The sequence below is a fragment of the Drosophila albomicans genome, chromosome 3, assembly GCF_009650485.2.
Source record: "Drosophila albomicans strain 15112-1751.03 chromosome 3, ASM965048v2, whole genome shotgun sequence".
Classification (NCBI taxonomy): Eukaryota; Metazoa; Arthropoda; class Insecta; order Diptera; family Drosophilidae; genus Drosophila; species Drosophila albomicans.
Window position 1 is genome coordinate 36,589,214 of NC_047629.2, and position 23,014 is coordinate 36,612,227.

General features: G+C 37.0%; 1 protein-coding gene and 1 long non-coding RNA gene across 14 annotated transcripts in view; one reads left to right on the forward strand and one right to left on the reverse strand.

Moving 5' to 3' along the window:
- Nucleotides 1-23,014, forward strand: part of LOC117569553 (hemicentin-1) — a 232,156-nt gene that overhangs the window by 166,197 nt on the left and 42,945 nt on the right. The gene's annotated exons all lie outside the window — the stretch shown is intronic.
- Nucleotides 12,125-19,945, reverse strand: LOC127565698 (uncharacterized). The gene is made up of 2 exons (XR_007955036.1): nucleotides 19,394-19,945; nucleotides 12,125-12,413 (listed from the first exon to the last, which is right to left on the reverse strand). It is a non-coding gene; the product is annotated as an uncharacterized LOC127565698 (long non-coding RNA).

The following is a 23,014-nucleotide window of genomic DNA, read 5'->3' on the forward strand; positions in this document are numbered from 1 at the left end:
ACAAACCACCCAACTAACCAACCAACCAACAACAAGTTGTCAACGACTTGAGTAGGAAGAAGCGTTGAAGTGCCGTCGTCGACGTTGTTGTTGTTGCTGTGGTGTCAAAAAGTGAGCAAAGCCAAGCCAAACATATGCCCAAGCACGTAAATGAGGCTAAAACAAGGCAACACTTCAAGAGGAAGTGTGACGTCACAAGTGCGAAGCAAACACCAAACACACAGCTGAGCATAATAAAAAACAGCAGCGAATTAGAGATGCCAAGGAACTTTGACTTGAGACTTAAAGTTGAGAAAAAACTGAGAAGCTAGAACTTGAATTCAAATGTACATAGAGCATAAAGAAGGAAATTAAGAAAAGAATACAGTTGTATAAATAAATAAAGTTACTAACAAAGTAATTTTAAACAATTTAGTAAGGTAAAATTAGGAAACAGACTTAATCATAAATTAAGCAATGTAGTAAGGTAAAATTAGGAGACAGACTTAATCATAAATAGAACAAGGAAGAGAGCTACAGTTAAGATGCTTTTTATTAATACAACGAAAAAAACTAAAACATACCAGAAATTATATTTAGTATATCAATATACCACAGCATTCAAAATATACCATAGAGTATGTACTGGATAGTCAATCAAAGTAATTAAAACCACAGCTGCAGCCTTTTTTTTAGTATAAAATGATCAATATACAACAACATTTAAAATATAAATACAATCAATCAAAGTAATTCAGACCCGACAGCTGTTTCCTTTTTTTAGTGTACAATTAATTCTATACGTATACGTTACATTTTTATAGGGCACTCTGAAAAAATTCTTTAAAATCTTCTGTTGCCAGGAATATTTTTTAAACTTTTGGCCAATTATTGTGAATATGATAAGAACTGAAATTTATAATTAAATTTTATGCTAAAGATATAGAATTAAATGCACATTCAATTGCGAATTCTTAATGAAAGTATTCCTTTATAAATGCAACTTTAAAGATATTAAAAAATTGCAATAGTTTAAGCATGTATGTGAGCTGGGAAATTGAAAATCAGTTTGAAGTAGCACTCAGTAGATTAGAAGGACCAGACAGCAGCCACTTCATACTAATCAAGTCAGTTGTCGGTAGACTGTCAGCCAACTGACTCATAGCCAGACAATTATGCCAACTAGCGAAAGAGTGAAGGAGCAGACTGAGAAGAGAAGCAGTCTCTGCAGCTGTGATACGGCCTGTCACTGTGGCAATTGAATATGCAAATTGGCAAACGGCGTGCCAGTCAATCCAATGCCATCAAAAAATCCCACCCAGAAATCGCAACATCCAGCAGCAGCTGGAAGAGAAGAAGCAGCAGCTACCACTTTGTCAAACAATGCCTGGAGTCGAGCCTCAATTGCACAAAAGAGAAAAATTAATAGAATTGTTATGAATATATTTCGCTGGGGAGCATTTTTCTCTCTCGTTCTTGTTCTCTTTCTCAGTCTCCACTTCAATTGCATATGTGTGTGTCTTCAGTCGAGACGAGACGAGACGAGTTGAGTTGAGTTCTCATATTTGCATTTTAGATTAAAATTTTGCTACGCTTTCAGTTTGATTTGTGCAAATGTTTGACTAGAGATTTTTAGATTTTGTGTAATTATTGTAAATGTAACAAGTTGAAGAGCTCCGCAAATGAAGTCTTCTTGTTATCGAAGCACGCTAGGGAATGAAATTCTCGCCAAACTCTCTTTCTCTCCTTTTCTCTATTGGACTGTCTCTGTTGACTTTGTGATGAGCTTGAAATGAAGCTTGAATTGGATTAGCATTGTGGCTGAATGGACAACTGACAAAGGAACTTAATTAATGAAGTTGTATTGTTGGCATGTTCAATCTGCATTTGCAATAACAAAACGGTAGTAAATAAGTGAGGAAAAAATGAAAAGTTTTGTTGACATAAATAAATATTTAATTAAATAAATAACTTCAATTCTTGGAATAAAGCGAAATGAATTTTGTAAATTAAATTGCAATTAGTCAAAGCAAAGCTATGTTATAAACTACAATATTGTAATTAAATATACGTTTGTGCTATACCAAATTAACCTTTGAAATTAAGCAAATTCACAAAACTATCAAAAACTCAACTACCGAACCTTAATGAGCTTTTACTTTTCGACATTTTCTACTACATATTGTAAACTTAAATAGAGATATTCATTATATAACGTTGTAATCGAAGCTATAGTAAATTCTGAATTTGAAGTCAATAAAATTCAAGCAATGCTTGTTAAGATAATACCGAGCTTTAATTGGCTTTTACTTAATGAAATTGCATTCATAAATATTGTAATCTGTGTCAGATATTTTCGCTACAAAGCTTTCATTTCACCTTTGAGGTCAATAATATTACTGAAACTTGTACAATTTCCATCCGAGCTTTAATGAGCTTTTACTCATTGAAATTGTTACAACTTATATATAATGCAAAGCGTAAAAACAAAACATTGTTCTTTAATGTTAATCCACTAGCAATGTGCTTTCACTTGAATGTGTAGACTGTGTTTATGCGAGAAAGCTCTTAATAAATACTCAATTGCTAGCTAAGCCTGTGCAGACTGTGGCTTAGCAATACACACACACACACACACACATTCAAATATTTTCTGTGTGTAACAACAGTTTAAGCTCTTCTCTCTTGCTATTTCCCTGGGCAGCGAAACAAAAGGCAGGACTAAAGCGAAAGTAAAGGCCGCCGTTGCGCTGTGTAATGCCCTTTGGGGCTTTTTGGTCGATTTGCGGTTTATTTCCTTCCACCATTTTATTTGTATTCGTTTTTTTTTTTTTTTTGCGGCGCGTGGGTTGTCTGATAAATTCCAGTTTTGACAGTCGAATTAACCTGTCATGTTTGTGGCTGCGTTGAGATCACAAACAAAAGAAAATGTTGCATGTTTCGCGGCGCTCTGACATGGACATGAGCAATAAACAATGCACAAAGGAACGAAAAAATAGAAAGTTAACAACTCAAACTCACAAAAAAATGTTGCATATGCAGAACGTAAAATAAAAAGAAATAGAAGTTAAAGCGCATTTTAAGAATTATACGCTAAACTAAAAGTCTTGCTCTTTTTAGTTGTTGCTGTTGCTCTTTTCTCTGTAGTTTGCTGCTCGTCTTTGTTTTGTGACTTGTTGACTTGTCAGTCTGTGACAGAATGGGAATGGGTTTGATATAGGGGTTCTTGACATTGCATAAACTGTCATTTAGTTTGTTCAACTTGACAGCTAACCATTCATTTTTGGGGGAGCTGCAAAACTGCAAAACGAGTCGCAACATCGAAAAACTGTCTTGCTGCAACTGGAAACTGACTCGAGAGCGACTGACTCTTGAGTCTTCAGAGTCTCGAGAGGTGTCACACAAATTAAATGGTTCCCTGTCATTCACAACTAGAACAGCCAAAGAAACGTTGAAATCAAAGCTCAAGAAGCCAGTAATAGTTTTCTTTTTTATTTCGCTTCGTTGTTTTTTTTTTCGCAGCCAAGTTGGAAAAATGAGATTCTCGCATGAGTCACGCACCTGTCGCAGCTGAAGTTGCCTTGAGGTTCACTCCCAAAGTTAAATGGCTGCATTTTTCAGGCAAAGTGCAGCGCAAATATTTGCTAATGCTCGCCTTCGTCCCGCCCTCCCGTTTTTTCTCCACACTGACATTGATTAAATGCAACGCGTTCAACAAATTCTTGAGGCAAAGTTGACGTAGCTCAGATTTGTTATCTAAGCTGTGTCCTTTCGTGGTGTGTAGTGTGTGGTGTGCAGGTGTCCATATCCAGGCGAAAATTTTGCAAGTTGTTATGGCTGCATGAGTTTTTCTATGCATAAATTAGGACAAACTCTGAAGGAATGAGAAATGAGCACAAAAATAAATGGCATAAAACATGGCAGGACAAGCGGATGATGATGCTTAATTATGTATGAGATAATTAACATGATTATGGGAATTATGCGAGAGAGAGAGAGAGAGAAGGAGAAATTTGCTGTCACTTTCAACATGAATTCACCTAAATAATCTAAATACAAAACATGCAGTTTTCACTACAAGAAAACGCAGTCAGCTGTTTAAGCTCTTAAAGCTCATTAAAGCTGACAGTTAAGTTAGTTCAAAGTGTATTAAAGTTGCCTCTCAATCAACTAATATGCTAAGCTGCTTAAAGCTGTCTGAGAAGTTGCGCTTTAGCCTCTTTTGTACCTACGAACTTGTCTAGACTCGGCAGTAATTGAAACTTTGAGCTGCCTTACTTGGCTTTAAGTAGTATTAATCAATGAACTTGAGCTTAAGAAAAAAATGCAGCAAAAAAAATCTACATAATACTTTTAAAGTGCTAAACGGAAGTAATTGAGGTATTAAAAATCAAATTTCCGCTGCAATTTGAAACCAAAAATTCATTAAACGTTTAGTTAAAAGAAAAAAACAAAAGCAAAAAATATGACCCAAAAAAATTATTCTGAAAAAAAGGTAAAGTAATGTAAACTAAATTAAAGATTTTTGTAAACTTGAGTAGTTGTCTAACTAATCAATATAAAGCAAAGTTTATACTGCCCCCACTATTTGGATTGAAGCTTAGAAGTGCTCACTTTCCCCTTCTCTTGTCTAACCCTTTTCCAACTAAAAAGGAACTTGTCAAAGCAATTTTGATTTTGTTTTTGTGCTGTTGGTCAACTTATTTTACACCAGGCACAACTGGCAGCTGGCAGAGGAAGCAATAAAGGAGCTCAGAGGAAGCCGTATAAGAGAAGAAGTTACCGCCACACACACGTTGTGCATGTTGTGTATGAGGCAAGTGGCAGGCGGGTATGCAGATAGCATGCAACGTGCAACGTGCGTATGTGGCAGCTTCTGTATCAAATTTCACTTTCAAAATTTGCCAACTGCTTCGAAACTGTCGCCAGTTGTTTTGCTTGTCGCCCGGTTGATGTTGCCCCGCTTACAAATAGCTTATGCTCATTGATTTTGTGGCATGTTGCAAGCTAAAGTACAAGACTACAACCAACTGGGGATTGCAGCAACTGTTGTTGGCCAACTAAACACACACACACACACTCAAACACATTGCCAAGGCTTGACATCGAAACGTGGCCAATTGTGGGTTTGCTTTCTTGGCATGTGCGTAACTGTCGAGAACTGGGATTGCGTCGACTATGACGATGACGATGCCGATTGCGATTGAGATTGAGTTGGGTTTGTTAGGTATTGGATTACCGCTAGAAAAAGGCCAACTTGTCGTGCATGCTGAAAGGGTCGAGAACTGAAACTGATTTATGACAGTCGGGCAGGTAGAAAGAAGGAGTAAATGAAGTGGGTTTGACCAGCCAGTAACCAAGTCAAGTCATGGATTATGTTACAGTTACAGCTACAGCTAGTATGCAGCTACAAATGACTAATGATCAAAACCCATTTCGGAGTCCAACTCTCCTCCATCAGCCAAATGAGTTTTTAAGCCGAAAACAGCTTGCAATTGGCAGTGGGGGAAATTGAAATCGAAATCGAAAACGAAAACGAGCTGAAAAATATGACAGCTCTTTAGATGCAGTGTTTACTTGCAATATTTTAATCGAATATAAACATCAAATAAAATGCACAAAATGTTTCAAGTGCTTCGTTTGATGCTCTCACGTACGTGACTCACATGACGTATACGCATTATTTTGCCTATTTATAGCGTGTTGCAAGTGGACCTACTTTGCTGCCTTCGAAACGTTCTGTTTGTTTGTTTTGTATTTATTCTGCACTCTGGGCAAATTGCTTTGCTCAAATGCAAACAAAAACGTGCGTCAAGAAGTGCGAATTAATTATAGCAACGTGTGAGTCATTGAAGTATTTAACATTTTCTTTTTCTATATGTGAAATTCAATTATAATTAAAGCTATTCAAGTAGCTACAATTTTACTTCGCTTTGAAGTAACTTTCATTATTAGTGGAAATAATTAAGTGTCTAGAATTTATAGAGGTGACTAATTGATTGTTAATAAGATTGTTGAAGTTATTCAGCGATAGCTTTGGTTTAATTTTAGAGCACTTATTTTTAGTAAAATAATATTTTTCTAATTAGATAGAATTGAATTGTCTAAAATTAGACTTCGCTCTTTAAGATATTTTTGTGATTAAATTTAAATGCAATTATAATTAACATTACTGAAGACACTTTATTTTCATTTTTTTAAACTTTTATGGATATAATTTAATTGGTATTAATATTGCTTAAACCTTTGTAATTTTATTTCACTTTAAATAAATCTTTAGAATGGAATTTTAATTTATTTTGAAATAATTGTTGTTAAATACTCTTCATTGCAATTATAGCTTGGTTGCGTTTAAGAAACTTAAGTCTAAGAACTGTTAATTTAGTAAAGAATTCATTTCTAATGTTTACTTCCTTCTGTCACATAAACCTGTTTGATAATCCAGTTCTAAGTTCACTTTAGTCAAGTCATACTGTATTCTATTTAGTATTTAATCGCCTTATCCGCTGGCTAAGCAAACTTGCCGCACTGTAAATAAATCATTTTACTTTGGTTGGCATTATTTGCCACTTCAGCTTAAGATTTTAAGTCCGCATAACAACAACCACATTTGTTGCGGTTACTTTTCCCCTTCCCATTCCCTTTCCGCATTTCATTTTCTACACTTTCTCAGCAGGTGATATGTGTACTTAAGAACTTAAAAACTTAGAAGTGAGTTTTAGTTTGCTTTTGCCAGTTGCAAGTTGACGCTGTCGACGTCCGCTGCATTAAAGTTTCACTTGAGGTCAAGTTTGTCGCCAGCAACGGGATCGGGATTGGTCCGAAAAGTGTTGACACAGCTCTCAATTTGTAATTTGTCCAACTTCAGTCACAGTCACAAAATGGGGGAGGCACAGGGGGCGTGGCCAGATTATATTTGCATTAATGCGACATACGTCAAAAACAAATAGAAGAAAAGCAAAAAACTTTTTGTATGTTTTTGTTTGAGGAGCAAAAAGTTGGCGTGTTAAAACTTAAAGCTGTGCAAACATTTCGCAGTCAAAACTCAGTCGGAAAGAAGATTTCGCATTTAAAGAAAAATCTTCAGAAGTTTTCCACTTCTTTTTGCTGCTGCTGTTGCTGTTGTAGCTGTGTGTATGTAAATAATATAAAATAAGGCGAAAAAGAAGTTCAAACACATTTAAATTAGGCCTGAGCGCATTTTGATGATGTTGCGAAACTTTTTCTACAATTCCTCTTCCTTCGCTGCTCAAAACTTTTTGTTGACAACATTTTTGCTTGTTAGTTTTGTTGTTGTTGTTTTTGTTGTTGCTGATGCAGTAACATGTTCCCATCATTATAATGTGTAATGCTTTATTACCGTAACTTTTTTTACGCAACATTTTTTTGAAGTAAAACATGAAACTTCTTTAAATAAAGTTGTCAAGTCACTGTTTTGGCTGTGTTTCTATTTAGGTGTTAAGAAGTCTTTGGGAGTTCTTCTCTCTAAATATATGCATAATGGAAATGTATTAAATTAGCCTCGTGATGTGATTTGCATAGCAAATTCCTCAGTTCAGAGCAGCTTTGAACTTGTTTTTGCTCTGTTTTAATAACTTAATTGAAGTCGAAATTATTTGAGAGCAGCGCAACTTGAATTTTGTTAAGATAAGTTGTTGCTTCAGTTTAGTTTGGATTGTGACATTAATTTTCATGAGGTTAATTGCACTATAGTTTTAAATTATGAAATTAAAAACACTTTCTTTAACAATTATTTAACGAAATGATTTAAAATTATATTTACATAAATATTCATTAATGTTAGTCATTTCTTTTACAATGCTTAACTTTCCTTACCTTAATCCTTTCATATTCTCGGCTTAAACATCAAAAAGTCATTTACAAACAAAGTTGAAGATATCTTTTACCTATAAACAACTTCACTAAGCTGCTTTTGGGTTACTTACGCTTTAATGAGCTTAAATATTATGACACTTTTTATCAGTTCGAGCTGCTTGCAGCTCATTTTGATTAAGACTCAACTCGTTGCTTTTTTTTTCTAAGAGGCTCTCTTTTTAAATTACACACTAGAGTTTTTCTCTGGTGTTCTCTGGACAAATCCTCAACTGAACTGTAAATCGCTTATAGTTTTGTGCCGTGCAGCCGTTGCAAACCACATCAAAAATATATAAAGACAATTGCCAGGGCAACATTTAATACTGTCAAACAGAAATTGGCAGCAACAGCAGCAACAACAACAACAACGAACGAACAGAGAGCATCGTGTTGGCCTCCCTGTTGACGTTTTGTTTGGCCCAAGTTGAATGTAAGCGGCTTTTGCTTATCGCTTGACATTTTTCTGACTTGTACAATACACAATGCACCCCTGTTGCCCCCGTCTCCACCTCCCTTGCTTGATACCCCCACCATGCTGTCCCGGTTTTTGCTTCAGGAAATCAGCTCTGCACTTGGGCACATGCAATTTTTATGTGCTGTGAGGCGACTGTAAAAACCACAACAAAAGGTTGTCAAGATGAGCACAGTCGCAGTTACAGCTACAGCTACAGCTGGAGATATAGATACAGAGATACATTCATAGTGGATACAAATATGTACATCTGACATGTGACTGGGATTATGCGACATCAAAGATATGAATGTGACTCTTATAGTTGCGCATATTTTTTGCTCTTTTGCCTGTTTTGTCAGCGTTTTAATTGACTGGCAAAAAAGTGATTTAATATTCACTTTGAGTGACTTTTCACAAAGAGCAAATGCATTGGTTGAACTTTTTTAATACAACTGTTTGAGGTAAGAGCTGCGCCCATTAAAAGTTTGTGCAGAAAAATCTTTTAAAACGTAAAATTCTGTCATATTTGTTGAGGAACATAATTGATGGCGAGCAAAATGAAAAAGGCAAAATCTGACCAACAAAATAAAAATTGAGAAGAGATACATATCCGATTTACTGAAAAAACTCAATATTAAACAAAAATAGGGGGAATAACTATGAAAAAAAATTCAATATTATTTTTGAAAATATGAAAGACATAGCTAAGAACAAAAATGTATCTAATAAAGCGACATCAATAAAAGCAATAAACTCGATGCCACAACCTTAAAATAAATTTGAAAAAGGATTGAAATTAAAAACAAAGTCACATGTGATATAATATTATATTGAGCTGAAGAATCACTTAACTTCCTTAGCAATCTTCTTCACTTATTAATAAGAAAAGATTTTTCTTTCATTATAAAATTTATTTATCTTTATTTACCATATTAATTTTTGAAGAACTATGCAAATTTTTGTAGATGACTTTACTTTGTTCCCATATATTTAGAATGATTTCTTATGCTTTCATCTTTATTAGCAAAGTAGGGAACAACTTCGCCCACCCACTTGCCTCTTTCTCCCTCACTTTTTTCTCTCCAGTCTTCTGCCTTTTAGCCGCTTAATCAGCGCTTAAGTAGCAACTCGGCAGAAAAAAAAACCTTTCCGCACTTGCGCTCACTTGAACTTAATTCAGTGAGTGGTTTGAGCAGCAGCTTCTCCTGCTGCTTCCATCATGCAACTCATGCCACATGCGTCATAAATGTCTGGGACAGCAGCAACAACAAAACGTTGAAGAACGCGAGGAAAGAGAAGAAAGTGCTGAATTCTAGGCTAGGCTGGCAATAAAAACGCACTTGCCGCAGCTCCACTCAAGCCTCTTCCTAACAGTCTGTGTCTCTCTCTCTCTTTCTCTCTCGGGGTCTGTCGACTGGTTACCACTTCCGGCGGCAAAAGCAGTTCCTGCCACAGGTAACCAAAGGCAACCCCAAAATGTCTGGCCTCTGAGTTTGCGAGTTGCGAGTTGGAGTTCGAAGCCGGCGTCTGGAAGCAACATATGCAAATTTAATATTTTTATTAAAAAACTTTTTTGGACCACACAAAGAAGCGACGGTAACGGCAGCAGCTCACTTCAGACGTGTGGCAAGCAAGTTGAGGGTGGGGGCAACAAAAGCTTTAGAGGATTCAGAGAGAGAGAGCGTGGTGACTCTGCTCTACTCTGTGTCTGTGTCGCTGTTTTGATAGGGAAGCGAATTAAGTGCCGCGGTTCGAGTAAGTTTCTCTTCTCTTCTTCCAGTTTTTTTTTAAACCCTTTTGCCCTCTCTAAAGTCTACACACTCTCCAACTCTTTCACTTTACCTTTGCCGACTATAAAAACAAGTTTTTTTCTCCACTTTGTGCGAGAATATTGCCTGTATCCTTAACCCCGCTTAGCCCCCTTAACCCTTTGCCAACACATACATACAACAAGCACCACAAGAGTTCCTGTTGTTGCTCAGTTTGCGCTTTGTTATTGTTGCTTCTGCTGCTGCTGCTGCTTCTGTTTGGATTGTTAGCCAGTTTGTAGTTCTTTTGTTGTAGTTATTCTTACTCTTCCCCTCCATTTGATATCTTCACCCTTCTCAGCGCTTCTGCTGCTTCTTCTCTTGGTTTAAGAAGTTGATGGAGTTTAATTTCTGCAAGCAACAAGCTTTGGCTCCTTATAGTTAAGCTGTTGATTGCTTAATGGATCAACAGCAGAAGCTTGACTATTATTATATATATTTTTTATGGCTAATTAAATATTTTAATTAACCAGAAAATAAGATGCATTTCAAATATTTTAATTTAAGTGGAAAAGAAATAAAATTTATAAATGTGTGTATTTTATTTGTATATGTGTATTATATTTTTTCAATGTTTTGCTTTAATTACAATACTGTTTTATGTTTTCCTGAAGAATGTTACAATATAGCTTCTTACATTATAAAATTGTTTGATTTTATCTTCACATTTACGCATCAATTTCCAATTTCATGTGATGCTTCCTTCTTAAAATAGAACACTCAATATTTACTACGTTACAAAAGACTCTATATATAGTCGTTAACCCTTGTAGTCTTTGCTCTTTCTTGGTCGAAACTTTTCTCATTACTTGTCAACTTATTTCGCTGCCCCAAGCCCGAAAACACTGATTGTCCCTTAAGCCCCCAATGAAAGCCCCAGCTCTCATCTCCCAGTTCCATCAGCAACATCAACTTTAACCCTAATTCATTATTAATTTCAAATTGAATTTACATTTACATAACAATTTCAATTTTGGTCTGCCGCAAAAGCCCCCCACAAAAGAAAAAATTGATTGAAAAATATACAAAGATCGCAGTTGTTATCTAGACTAGACAAAAGAAGGAGAGAAGGGAAAGGGAAGTAGACCTTCATCAACGTTTAAGGTAATGACAACAGCAATGGGCCATAACAATAATGAGAATTTCTCAACCCGAATGTGTTTCGAGTCTCGTCCTTGTATGGGCCATAAATAAAACAAACGACACGATAACCACAAATTCCATTAAAAATCCCATTCTAACATTTGCTTCATTGCTTCATTATGATGTGTCAGGTGGGAATGCTCGCTCCTCAGCAACAGCAGCAGCCAAAACTAACCGTCTAGCAAATGTGTTTACAGATAAACCCGAAAGCCAAAAAAAGCTGAAAGTGTAGTTCAAAATTATGTCACAGCCAGAGGACAACAACAGAACACATTCCCATTCACCTGTCTCTGACCTAAGCAATCCCCAGTCCGAAGTCCGAAACTGTCGTGTCCCAACCCCATTTCCATCCCTCTCAGCGGTGGCATCCGTTCTATTTGACCTTTGCTTTTGAATAAAGTGTTGGCACAAAAAAGAAAAGAGAAATGGAAGAAAGCAAAGAAAGCAACAAACGCAAAAGCTAACACGGAATGTAGGTCCTGTTTCTCGTCCTGTTTCTGTTTCGCTTTTCTACTTGCGATGACATTCCCCCCGCTGTTTTTTCACCGTTTCCTTCTACTTCGTCTTCTTCTTCTTCTTCAGCTGCTGCTGTTCTGTTTTATCCTCCCACATTTCCGTTCGTCCTGTCGTCTGCTTTCTGACTTCTGTTTTCGCTTTATGTTTCGTGTAGTTCGCCAAGACCTTGTGCATAAATAAATTTTCGCATGTTGGCGGCACATTTGACTGCCGTCTCACGTTTCCCCTTTCCATTACTTTCTTCCCTCACTCTTCGCTCTTTGTTTCTCTCCCACATGTTATAATAATGCTTTTCGGACGTAATTACACTTTAGCTTTGAGCATGTTTAGGTTTTAAACTGTGTCACCATCGCCGGGTCTCGTTAGTTATCCGTTTGTATTTTGTTGTTTTTTTCGCCTTCTCCCCTCGTTTTTTGTGTATCACAGTGTAATTGAGTTCCGCTTGGGGGCGTGTCCCTTTGGCTTGCCCAGCAGCTGCTCAATGTCAGCGTTGATTGATTGAAGTAGCTATGCAATTGAGTTGGGTTTTTTGCTTAGCCAAAAAGGGTTTCTCTCTCTCTCTCTCTCTCTCTCTTCGTTTCATTCTAGTTTACTTTCGGTGTGGGGTATATTGAAAATAATGGATTGTCCTGCACAAACTAATATCGAAATGGAAATGAAAGTGGAAATTTGAGTCTATTTAACTAATGGCATATTATTTTCTGTATCTTTTCAGGTATGTTTTTTCAACAGCTAAACAAGCTAATCTTATGTGTATCCTCCACTCTGGGTAGTGAGTGAGTAAATTTGATATTTATGCTAAGCACCCAAAAGGGTTGAAGGGCAAAATAACTTTTAAGTGATATGAAGATGTTATGTTTGCTGTTATGAGGTGATTGGCATTGGCATTGACTGTCAGTCTGTCTGTCTAACACATTAAAGTCGCATATATTTTTTTGAGTTTAAGAATTTAAGTATTTAATAAAATTCCCGTGCATAATAAAAGTAAGCAACATCCAATTGAAAGACGGGGTTCTCATAGCTCTAAAATAGTCCTGATTTATTTTTAATTTATGGCACATTAGAAAAGCAACAAATATTTGGAGATACAATTTCTATAGGTAATTAGTTTTTTTTTTATTAAAGTGATGACTGCATTCAAAGAAGTCCTAAGAAGCTTTAGGGTATTCAACAATTATAGAAACTTCACATATTATATAAGCAAAGTGTCTTTCAACCATGGAGGCAATATTCTTAAGAAGTTGTGGTGTTTACCTAGAATATTTGCTTTTCGAGAATCAAAGACAAGATATTCATAGACAAATGCCTAAAAATTTGCAGGCTAAGAACATAAGCTCACATTTGTAAATATCTGCAATCTGTGAATATTTCTTTAAAATAATTATTTCCTTGCCTCAACCTTTTGTATCGATCTGTTTGTAATGCGAAATTGCTAATTTCGTTTATCGAACAATTGAGAAACAACGTAAGCAGCTTAATGCATAAATTTGCAAATCTCACACTCATTTTAGCAGTTGCAAATGCCATGGCAACACCCTAGAAAACAGCTTGCTGCCCTTCCTCGTCCCCTCTTCCACCTTCTGCTCATGAGTTTGTTGTGGCAACTTGGCAAGAATTCAAACATTTATCTACAGCGAAAAAGCCACATTGCAGTCTGCTAGGGTCAAGTGCTCCTCGCATCGTAATCGTATATAGTAGAGCGAGTGTTATAGAGAGTAGCTTCTATCAGCTTGAAAGCATCGCCCCTCCCGGTACAGCAAACGACCCACAGATGGCGCTCGAGCGGAACGAACGGGAACAGAAGGCTGCAACAACAACGAAAGCGAACAGAAATAACAACGAGAATAACTGAAAAGGAGAGAAATGTCTTCTTTCGGTTGCAATTGCCGCGTTACGCTTCAAGTGGCAGCTGTTTGTTTGAGTGTGTGGAACTGACCTACAAGTTGCCACATGAACTTGCAACTTTTGGCAAATGAGTTGCCCCTTTGCACCCGTGCTGCCCCCGTTTTCGTTAACCCTCTTTGACAGTTTGATGCAGTTTGATGGCAGCGAATGGCCAACGAAGCGTCACAAGCAAACGAGTTTCCAAATGTAATTATCGAGCAGAAGCAGCAACGAAAAACAACGTCGCAATGAAGTGGTAACAAGTTGTAACGTTTGCTACCATAAAACAAGGCATTGTGGGGTTAATAAAGCAAGCTAGAGAGAGTGAGGGGTTAATGCCAACTGTTGCTGCCGCAAAACTCATAAATTTGAACACTTGCCACGTCGACTAAAGCAAACTAAATAAGTTGTTCTTGTTGTTGTTGTGTGTGTGTTGTTTATCAATTTGAGGGGAGGAGAAATGTGTGTTTGTGTGTATAAAGAGGCATAAATTCCATTTTTATTTCGCTTTGGACTTGGCCTAATGCAATAATAACGTATATTTTATAGACCCAAAAACTTTTGCGCTAGAGCACACAGCTGCGACAGATTCATGAGTGTGTGCGGGTGTGTGTGTGTGTGTGTATTAATTTCACACATTTACACAGCACTTTTGTGTCTCATTTTTCTTCGAGCGAAAACTTGCCTACATTGCGGAAAAAATGAAAGAAAGCGAGGCAAAAGTAAAGCTGGAAGAAGGGCAGCATCAAGTATACGCCACGTAGTCCGATGCCTAGCAACTTTTGCACGTTCTTTGCTGACTTGTTGCCCACATGCTTCGCTTTCTCTCTGTATGTGTGAGTGTTTTGATAAGAGTCATTTAGCGAGTATGTGTATGTGGGTGTGTGAGTGTGTGAGTGCGTAGCAAATTGAAATAAATCTTGACAAGTGCGTTGCGTACATTGCGTGAAGCCAGCAAACGAGTTTTGTGCAAACGCAAAAGAAGTAGAAAAAGAAGCCGAGGCAACAAATTAATAACTAGGCAGCAGCTAGACGTTCCCCTGCTAGATTAATTATACGCACCGAAGGGGGAAAAGCGTAAGACAAAGCAGGGAAAATAATAAGAGGGAGAAGAAGCGAGCAGCAACTTCATATGATATATGTGCGAGTAAATTGCTTGCTCTCGGACTGAGAGATAGCAGGAACAGCAGCAGCAAAACTCCAAAAGAAAAAGCGAGTTGATAATTTAAAAACAAACGAAAGACAACGAAAATAACTTGGCCTATTCATTTGCTTAAAGAGACATCAAATTGGCCAACAAAGTCTTGGGCGTCATTTGCTTTGACAACAAAAGTACAAACTGGTCGCTTAAAGATAACAAAAGAGTTTTATTTATACACAAAGTTGCGTCTTCCCTTTGTGTGTGTGGGTGTCATTTATTTGTATACCGAGAATTATCGTGCCAAATGTCAGGCTCAAGTGCCGCTAAAAATACGACCTCAAAAAAATTCTAAAACGAACTGACTTTTAGGTGTCGACACGAAATGCTTAAATTAATAAAGTTACAATTCAATTGGTTTAACAGGAACTGCAGAAAAAAAACATTTAAATAGAATTACGAATAAAAATCTTCAACAAGAATTATTGATATTTTTAGAGTAAATACGAAAAGCAAAGCAAACAATGATTTAGTTGCAAATACGTTGGATAAATAAATTCAATTTTAGGTGCAAATTTTCAAATATCAATGCGATAGAATTTTTAATTTTATTATGAAAATATTGTTGACTAATTGCTAAAAGTATTGGCAATAGTTTGCTGCAGTTAAATAGATTATTTGAAGCAAACAAATAAATGAAATTATTGCCCGAATTTTGCGAAATTGCATTAGAAATTGGATCAATAGTTGCTGCCAAATATAATACACAAATATTTAAACATTTTCAAATGCGAAACTTTAAATGTTTCTAGCTTCGATAAATTGCTTGCAACTGTTTCACTTCTCTCTTATTTTTATCTTATTACTTCCCCACTTCCTACTCTTGCCGTGCAACAGAATCAAATCAAAAACTGTGTAAATCCAACAACACGTAAACACAACGAGCGCCAATCTAAATGAGCATACAACTAATTAAAATTCATGCCCCAAAAAGTAGACTACAAATAAAGCATAGCAGCAAATAAAAAAAAAACCTCCTGCTTTCCTCCTTTCTTCCTCCTCTCTGGGGCAGTACGTGAGGTCACGCCCACGTAGAGTGTGAGTTTTGAAGCAGTGATAAATATGGAAAAAAGTAAAAAAAAAAAACAGCAACTAAGAAGTCAAATATGCTCGACTGTGAAATACCCGCTATCCATTTTCAATAATGGCAACGCAGTGCGCAGTACCAAATTATACCGGAGGATGTAGCTAGTATACTAATATACCAAATTAATATACCAAAAGAATACTTAAATATAACAAAGGATGTACTTGATATCGATAACATTTAGATATCGCTTTAGCAAATTAATAGTTTAAAAAATACTAAAATATACCATAGGCTGTATTTGACATATCGATCTACTATTACGCTCCAAATATACCATATAAAATTGTTTCCTATTTAACTTTTACAATTTTTCTCTGTTCGCAATCAAATTTTTGAGCAAGTCATTAAAACTGTCAATCGCAAATGCATTTTATTCTCAAAATATACCAGATTGTCAACCAAAGCAGCTGAGACCTACAACAACTAATTTATGGGATCTGCACAAAATTATAATACCCTTCTAGCCTATGGGTAGCGGGTATAAATACCGAGCAAAGAGCAAGGGCAAACTGATGATTACTCACTGCCAGTTTTTGGAAATCAAGGCAGCTTCCCAAATTTATGTAACTCAGCGCATTTGCTTCTTGCTTACCACCTAGCGGGGGGGGAGAGGTGGCTAATTAAATGACAGCGCAACGACTGTGGAGGCAAAATTAACCTTTAATTTTTGATAAACAAGCGCCGATGGAGAACACACTCTAAAAATATGCAAACGGAATGAATGCAAATGAAGTGGAGCCCAGCTGCGAGCCAGACAGATCTGGAGAGAACCGAAAGGAGAGGCACAGCAGGTGGCAGCGGCGAGAAGAAAAGCACAAAATATTGTGTATAGTTATGCCAGCCAGGAGAGAAGGAAGGAAGGGAATATTTCCAAGGGGGAGACAGAGCAAACGCCACGCAGTTTCCGGTGCTCTCGACAGCCGTTTACATAATTTCAATATGGCGGCTGCTGTTTTTTCTGTTGGTTTTTTTCTCTGTAGGCGCGCGCGTGGCCAGCAGCCGAAACGGCCACTTAAAGGACATGCCAGGAGCAGGCAGAAGCTGCCTGGCTGACTGCGAATTTTTCATTGTGTTGTGAGAGAGTGAGAGCGGAGAGTGGGAGAGAGATGAAAAAGTAACAATATAAAAATTTGTGTTTATGTTTTACTTTATTTTTGTTCATTTTCATTTTTATTATTTCGTTGTTATTCTCGACGCTGACGCTGCCATCGGGATGACAGGCTGCCCACTTTTGACACTTATTTTTGACAGCTTAAGGACATTTGAGGGTCATGCACTTTTGGGAGAGTCCCCGAGAAAGCGGGCAAATTTTCAAAATTGTTTGCATGTCTGAGATTTGTGGCAGTTTATTATGAATACGAATATGTGTATGTGTCTGCGAGCCAAAGTCAAGTTGTAGTCTGAAGTAGGCGAGCCACTCAAAGCCCCGAAACCACATTCATAATGAATGAGTGGGTGCCACCCCCAAACGTTTTGCGCTGCGACACGAATTTTGTGTAGCCGCTTTTGACTAAATAGTAAGGAGAAGGGAAGAGAGAGGAGGATGGGGCTGTGTGTTAACTGACGACTTTATTGAACCTATGCTTAGCAACTGCTGCTGCCTGTAATTAAATTAAATTATGGTTGCGCCTAGAACCCAACTACAAGCCCTCTAAAACCTCCTCCTCCTCTCCCTCTTACTCTCTCCTCTTTCTGTGCACTGTCGTCTGGTATTTTTCGGTGCTTTGTCACATTAAAATTTAGTGTTGCTTTTAAGTGCCGGTAATAAGATATTTTGTATGCTTCTGGGGCAATGGACAACACATCAGGCGCAGCCTAGCGCCATGTGTTTAGCAAGACTCGTTCACTCGCTCGCTCTCTGTGTGTGACAAAAGCAGTTTGCATAATTTAAAAGGCCTAAAAAGCAACTATAAGTTTCTGCCAGGGATTATAAATTTCTGGTCGCTAGAGACATGCTTGTGAATGCCAAAAGATGTTGTACTTTGGGACACAAGTGAAGGACAATTTTGGGTTACATTCTTGCTGAATGTTTTTTGGCAACAATTCGCTGTGTGTTCACACTCGGTTTACTAAGCCACAAAAAAGGGTTTACAGGACAACAGCTGCTTATAGTTACCCCTCAAAGTATTCAGTTGCAGATGGCCTTCATTAGACGAAACAAATTCACATCTGAAAACTGCTTCCATTTGGTTGACATAATGACAGCAGAAATAACACAAATTTATAAGGCAGAAGGCTTAAGTCAATCATGAGCACAACTGGTAAGCTTTTCACTTTCTTTTTATTTTCTTGTTTTGCATATTATGCAATTAAGACTGTTTGAAATGTTAAGTACACATTACACAAATGGGACAGATATTTAGAGCACTTTGTGTGGAAATTGGTAGTTGAACTTTAAGAGTTATTCACTTTCAATTTAGATGGCTTTAAAGTACTGAACGACAAGTTGAAAAGGAACTGTAGTTAGTAAAGATTTCAAGAAATATAATATATATGTTATATACATGCAAAAGTTTATAAAATATATTTACATTTATTTGTAATTTAATTTTTGATGCCATAAAACTTTTGAGCACTTCAGTTTAAAATTAGCAATTTCATCGATTGGCAAAATAATTTGTTTAAAAAATTAGCTATGTATATTAATAATTATAAATTTTTTTTTAAATAGTTCTTGTATATATAATACTATTATTTATAATTATAAACAGACACACAAACTTCGTTAAAGTAGAACACTAATCTGAGTGTTAATGTGTTTCTTTTAACATAAATTTTCAAGTGCTAAGCACAAATATCGTTGCAATAATCACAGTCCTTTAATCTTCACTTTTTTGCATTAAATGCCAACACCTGTTTTCCATCGAGTTCAATCAACCTTTGCTATTGTGGCTGACTCGGCAGACTTATCTCTGATTATGTATTGACCAGACAGAGTCTATAAAAAGTGCTTAAAGCACCAGGCAAACTAAATCACAGCAGTTTATGTAGTTGCCGGTACAAAATCAAACTGAAATGGATCGATTTGCCATTCCCCAAGTCTGTCTGCGAATGTGTATGTAGAGGTGTGTCTGTATGTGTGTGTTTGTGGTAATCAGCGCTATCAAAAGCAAAGCACGTTTAAGCTTAGAGAACATTGGCGACAAGACAACTAAAAAGGTAAAAGCAGCAACAGCAGCAGTGGAAGAGACAACTGACAGCTGAGCAAAGAAATGTTGGAAGACGTGTTAAGCGCCTTAAAGTATGCAGCAAAAACAACGACATCGAAACGACAAGCGACAGACCACATGTGTCATTAGAGTGTGAACGAACACCGAACAGCAATCGACAAAAAACAGAATTCAGATGGACAATTGAGTTGCCTGTTGTGGGCGTGGTTCACTCCCCCCTTACACACACGCACACACACATACAGTGTTGGAAGGTGAGAAATAAATGACACTCACCTTCTCCACCAGCCATAATCATAGTGCTTATCGTTAGTTGTGTGCTGTTCGTTGTGTGTGTTTTTTGTGCCCCCGAACTTCATAAAGGTGTCTCCCCAGAGAAGTGTCCTCCGAGTTGAGTTGTGAGAGTGCTTCTCATTCCCATTCTCAGTTCTTGCACCACTTGGCAGTCCAATTTAATTGTGCTATGGGGAACGCTTAGCAGTCACATTGACATTGTTTTGTGTCCAGTTTCCCTTCCTTCTCCCTCTCTCTCGCTCACCCTCTCGAATTTGCATTGCTTGACTTTTGAGCCAAGAAATTTGCTTTCATGTTTCAACATATTTTTCATGCTGGTCATTGCGCAGACAGAAAAACACAGACAGAGACAGAGTAACACAACTTTTGCATAGTCTAATTGCTTGTTCAACTTGGCAAGGAAATCTCAAAAAATATCGAGAGAGACAGAATAAAATAAGAGCAAGGCAAAATAAATACAATAGAAATACACAAAATGTACAACATTTCCAAGACACGAAAATCAAATATAAAAAATAGTAGTTGTAGAACAATATTCAGCAGGGAAAATGAGAAAAAATATAAGGATAAAAACACAAATATATTATTTGAAATGGAAAATAAAACATTGAACTGTAAAATATTGTGCAGTTCACTCATAAATAAATCATGTTTATTTATAGAGAAGATAGTTATTGCTCTTATTTACTCATATCAAAGTTTCGATTTAATATTTTTAAGAAAATATTTGCGAATAATTTCCGCCACTTTTGCGTTATATTTTTGCAATCATTTGCAACTTCTGTATTTCTCACATCATTTGTCATTTTTAGCATACAAATAAAATATGTATTTTTTTCGTTTTCGGTTTTGTTATTTATATATATTTTATTTCATTTTATTAATATTACAACGCCTTCCACTCAACTGAGCCAGGAGTTTTTCCATTTGCCACACACACTCACACATACACAGAGTCAGACTCCCAGCAATTTCGTTTGGCATTGCGCGTATCGATTAATTGATTGATGAACATGCTATGAATAGCAGATGAAGGTGATGTTATTATACATAACATATGAAGCGATAAGCACACAAACACACACACACACACAAACACACACATATCGTGCATGTATAGACATGCAGCCTCTGCCAGCTGACTTTTTTGCGCTGTTTTCTCTCTCGCGCTGTATAAAAATTCAAGCGAGCTGAGAACGTGTGCCTCTGCAACGTGCTAGGCACGTGAGTGAGAGGAAGGGAGGTGGAGAAGAGCACAGAGATAGTGCTGTAAAAAAAACTGACTGCTGGGGTGGCGTTGCGGCATGAAAAATTGTTTGTATTGCATATTTTTAGGGGCCGACGCCATGGAAGCGACCAAGCGTGAAACATGTTATCGAAGCGCTTTTAATGGAATTAATGCACAAAAAGCAAGCAGACGCTCGCTCGCTCGCTCATTCGAACACACACACACACACTCACATACACATACACTCCTATACACAAATGAATTAAATTCCAAAGTACATCGAAGAGCGGAGAGGAGGAAGTGTAGAAAAAAATTCATGCTTAAAGGCGCAATGTTTTTTGCCGGTTTCCAGTTGCTGCTCTATGTCTTTCACTGCAGCTGCTGGGCAAACTTTAAATTCAATTTAATTTCTTATAATTTGCCATTAATTAAAAAGCAACAGTTACATTGTCAGCTGCACATTAATGGTCTGCTCAAACTGGAGTTGACATAATAATACCCTGTGATGAGATGAAATTTTGTGAAAGTTATTTAAGAAATGATTTTATGTGACAAAAAAAAGGTTTCCACTTGATTTAGTTCAAAAATCCTGATATAATTTGAATAAATTACGATAAACCAATTAAGTCCTAAGTATTGTTTTAGTATTTTTAGATTGGTTTGGTATATTTTAAATAAAGCAAAATCACACTGGTTTGCTCTTACTGTAAATGAAAGTATCTGAAAGTCGAGCATAATCAACAGTAGCTTTCTTGCTTGTTTCTTATTAAGCTCGTACCAAAAATAAATTGAATTATATGTTAAGTGCAATTAAAGTGCTTTTCATTAGTTTTTTTTTTAAATAAAAGTGCAGCTAATAGTAATAGTTATAATAACTGTTTGCAGGGTATTTCTTAGTTTTTAATTGTATGACAACAGACTGCAAAAAGGGTTATGAAATGCCTTCAAAAAGTATATGCTATACGCTCATGCAATTGAGTTATGAGTATGTGTATACCCATGTATAAGTGAATGTGTTTGTGTGTGTGTCGTAATTAGCCAAAAACATATTACTTTAATGACTGGGACATGCAGCTAGCCAAGATTTAATTATGAGGCAACAGCAAGCGGCCAAGCGAACAAATTGAATTCTCTGTCAGGCCACAACAGAAGCAGCAGCAGCAGTAGCAGGAAAACCCTGCTTACCCCTCCACGCCCTTCTCCTACTTCCTTTCTCCTCCTATCTCTCTCTCACCACTCTCGAGAGAAGTGCCCGAAATTGACCATTAAAATCGTTTATGCATTTTGTGTGCTGCTTGTTGCTACTCTAATTGCTTGCTCTCTCTCAGTGTTTGTGTGTGTGTGAGGGTGTGTGGGCGTGTGTATTGGTGAGCTGCTATATTGCAGCGAGCGGCCATCATAAAATATTATTATTAGAAATTAAATTTTTATGCGTATACCTAGGCACTTGGTTGGCATCAAGCCGAACAGAGAATTACGAATACGAATACGAAGCTGAAGCTGACGCGTTTTTATTGCATACTTTTTGCTGATTGCCTCAGTCGAATTTGTGCCAAAATGCTTCAAATGAAGCCATCAATTTTAATGTCCACTAAACTGGCCAGAGTTGGCACTAGCCTGGACACCCCACACAAATTGTCCTTTCCCCTCTCTCCCTCAAGCAATAAAAATTTACAGTCATGGGCTGAGACTATGTGCGAGTTAGCAACGGACAATCAGATTGAATGTTCAGTTAGGGAAACTTCGATTTAAATATTCAGTTCAATATTTAGTAGAAATATAAACATGTTTTCGAATATGAAGAAATTATAATTGATTTAGTGTTAAGATACGTTCATATGTTATTTAAAATATTATAATTTTTAAAGCAGGAAATATTAAATTTAAATAAATGTATATGTTGAATTCAGTAACTGATACACTTGAAATTCCATTAGCTCTTTAAGCTGAGCATTGTAGCAATTTCAGATGTGTGCAAAAATTATTCAGGAAGAAGACAAAAGAGTGGCTGAGAGAAGTGTAGCGAGGCAATCGCAGATAAACAGAGAGCAACCGCAGAATGCAAGCCACACATACGCAGAGCAAATCTCACGCACACACACGCACACAAAGTGGCACTAAGGATGTGTGAGTGTGAGAGTGTGTGTGTCTGGCAGACGAAGTTGAAGCTGAAGCTGAATTATGCGGGCTGTGTTGACAAAGGAGAGAGGTAGGGAGAGAGGTGGTAGGGGAAAGGGACAAAGATGCAGACGTAGACGCGGCAAGGCAACTCAAGCAAGTTCTAAGCACGTTTAGAGTAAGCCACAAGCACTCACACATACACACACACTCATACACAAGCGAACGATAAATGACACACAAATTCAATGTCAAAG